The sequence below is a fragment of the Nematolebias whitei genome, chromosome 1, assembly GCF_014905685.2.
Source record: "Nematolebias whitei isolate Nwh7 chromosome 1, NemWhi1, whole genome shotgun sequence".
Taxonomy (NCBI): Eukaryota; Metazoa; Chordata; class Actinopteri; order Cyprinodontiformes; family Rivulidae; genus Nematolebias; species Nematolebias whitei.
The window spans coordinates 21,409,082-21,412,600 of record NC_056498.1 but is presented as its reverse complement, the minus strand read 5'-3'; the positions used below and the strand labels follow the sequence as shown (position 1 = coordinate 21,412,600).

General features: G+C 38.6%; 1 protein-coding gene across 1 annotated transcript in view; it reads left to right on the top strand.

The window, feature by feature from the left end:
• Positions 1 to 3,519, top strand: part of prkd4 (protein kinase D4) — a 71,275-nt gene that overhangs the window by 1,092 nt on the left and 66,664 nt on the right. The gene's annotated exons all lie outside the window — the stretch shown is intronic.

Here is a 3,519-nt window from a genome sequence, read left to right as displayed (position 1 = left end):
CAGCAGAGGCTGGGGAATACAGCTACAAAGCATGATGATGATGAAACGATGACGTTGAAGCAGTGGATGCTAGTGTTCTCAGACGTTGGTTTATCAGATCACACGTATCAGGTTTTTTTTTTTATTATCTCTGGTCCGAGGCAATGTGTTCAACACACTGGTACTTCTTCCAGTTATTTAACTGTCAACAATGGTGTACCACAAGGCTCAGTCTTAGGACCCACCCTCTTTATAATCTACGTAGTAATGTAGGTCAGATCATCCCTGATGTGTCCTTACATTTCTATGCCGACGATACAGTTGTTTATTGTCGAGCTAAAACGGTTGCTAAGATTTTCCAGCTTTTATAGTCTGCATTCGACATCATCCAATCAGATTTGTTCCGTCTCAAACTGATGCCAAATGCTGATAAAACCAAAGGGATGTTGTTTTCAAACAGGAAGTTGGTACCAGCAGTCCTTCCTCCTAGCTTATCTACGAATGGTGTTCTTATTGAGTTTTTTGATTCTTACAAATACTTGGGAATCTTGGTCGATGCACATCTCTCTTTTAAGCCTCATCTCGAAAACTTGACAAAGAAATTGAAATTAAAATTGGGTTTCTTTTTCAGAAATAGATCTAGCTGAACTCTGAATGCTAGGAAACACCTTGTAACTGCTGCTTTCCTTCCCTCTATTAACTATGGTGACATTATTTACATGAATGCTCTGCAAGCGCCCTGCAGATGTTGGACACTGTCAATCACAGTGTGCTAAGATTCATAACTGGTTGTAACTACCGTACCCACCACTGCACCCTGTATTCACTGGTTAACTGGTCATCATTAACTTCACACAGACTCTCACTGGTACATTTTCATCTTTAAATCACTTGTTGGTCTGCTGCCTTCATATACCTCCTCCTATGTCACGTCTTCAGTGCAGTTACAGCGTGCACTCTCAAGACATCATACTTGCAGTGGTCCCTGTGGACTGAATTTGGCAAAAAGGCCTTTTCTTACTGTTTCCTCCTGTTTCCTGCAACACCTTGCAAAAAGATCTGAAGATTTCGACCTTGACACCTCTAAGGGATTTTAAACAGCTGCTAAGTTCATGGCAAACATCAATGCAGACATGCTCCTGTTTTTAGTATTTTACCCCGTTTCATAATGTAACTTGTTTTTATTTCATTTTATATCACTACTTTTATTTACTTTTCATTTTATATGCTTTTTATGACTATTTATTTTTGTGTGTACCTTATCTGTAGTTTTCTTTTTTTTTTTGGTTTGTTTTAAACAGATCTTTCTTGAAAATAAGTCCTCGTGACTCAATGAGACTAACCTGTATAAAGGTTGAACCTCCTTCTGTCTTTATTTCCCAGACACGTGTTTTTGATGTACAATGATTAAAGTAGGCTGTTCAAACAAACCACTGTAGCTATTGAGGTTTTATTGTCTGTTGTAGATATAATCACTGAGAGAAGAGAAAAGGGTCGTTCTTAGGTCGTAAGTCTTTATGTGACGGGAAGAAGACAAGACAGCAGCTAAGAACAGCAGAGTATTACCAGTGCTTTAAATTTACACAAGTTGAGATTATTTTCATGTTAACGCCACTAACTTAGCCAGGACAGAAATTGTTTTTATCCAAATGTGAAATGCTGTATTTCTTCACCCATCTTCAGAGCTTTGCTGAGTCCTTCCTCTTCCTGAGGTGTGTATTGGCTGTTGGCATTACTGCCTCCGAGAGAGTGGATCAGGACAGGCAGCTCCAGTAAAATAGAACTCTACAGAAGTTGCTCCTCTTCAATCGCATGACTTCTCAACTCGAGTTGAACGTCACGCTGCCGCGAAGTGGTGTCTGAAACTGGTTTTAAAACACTTATAAGTACGAGTGCGCATGGTATTGGACTGATACTTGATACTGGTCTTTGCATCAGTGCATCCCTACTTTAAGTATCTGTTGCTACCATATTAAATTTAATTTCAATATCAGTGAAAACAACAGTTGCTACGACAGAGCTTTAGGGCCATGCTAAGGAAAAAAATAATTAAAAGCCATAAAATTACGAGAATAAAGTCCTAGTATTACAAAAATAAAGTTGAATAAAGTCATATTATGAGAATAAAGTCGTACGAGACTTTTTTTTTTTTGGCAGCTCTCATTTATTTATTTATTTTCCACGAGTCAGATCACAATGCGACCTGTCAATCAATCCAGTAGGCGTGTCGGCAAATGACCAATCCAAAGCTAAATGCTCCTTACCTGCAGAGCTGCTGCAGCCCATCAGAGCGTACAACTTTACTGTAAGCAGGTTCAAAGTCCTGATTCTGATAATAATCTGTTGTGCTCACAGATCAACTATCTCCATGAGATAGTTGATCTGTAAATGGCAAATTGTACTTATATAGCACCTTTCTATCTAATCAAGATACTTAAAGCACTTTACAACACAATCTGTGCCTCATTTAGTTGATTGAGTTGATTTACCCATTCATACAGCACTCTATCTATACAAAGCTAGTTGAACAAATCATTCTAATGAGACTAATCAGAGTTTTATCACATTCATACACTGATGGAACACGCATCGGAGGCAATGAGGGGTTCAGTGTCTTGCCAAGAGACACTTCAGCATGTAACTGCTGGTGGATTCGAACCCCCAATTCTTGCATTGGAGGACGACTGCTCTAACCACTCAGCCACAGCCGCCCATTGTAAAACCAATACCAAAGTACAAGATGCTCAACATTCTTCATTTTACCACAGTTAAAATGCAGTAAACTCTGCTTTATCGTGTCGGAGTTAGGATAATATTACGACTCATTTAGCTTCGGATTGGTCATTTACTGACACGCCTACTGGATTGATTGGCAGGTCGTGCCGTGGATCCGACTAGTGGAAAGAAAATTAATAAAAGAGAGCTGAAAAAAAGTCTCATACAACTTTATAGTAACTTTAGTAATATTAAGACTTTATTTGACTTTATTCTCATAATTTTAAGGCTTTTAATTAAAAAAATTAAATTAAATTTGGCGTGGCAATGTTTTTTTTTTCTTAGCGTGGCCCTAAAGCTCCGTCGTAAAATGCAGCCACTTTCTGAAGGTTCAATTAAAACATGCTCACTGATTCACAAGATATTTAGCTACATGATTAACCTTCCTTTTGGCAGCTGGCTATAATTAGATGGTTAAAAACCTAGTTTGCATTACGTGACACCTCTGTGGATGAATACGTGCTGTAGTCATCAACACAGTCCCACTTGGAAAATACTGAGTTACTGTAAACATTGACGCTGTCAAGAAATAAAGTATGAAAGGTCATCTGTGTGGAGGAGGAGTGTGGAGGTTACTGAAGAGAACCGTAGCTTCTCACAAACACCAGCCTGATGGAGGCTGTTCGTCTTTTCCTTTGTAGTGAGCTGAGTTTCACAACTTGTTTTTAGCGTCGTATGTTACAGATTTGTGGTCATATTCGAATAAACAGCTGCCTTTTGACACACACACACACACACACACACACACATATATATATATATATA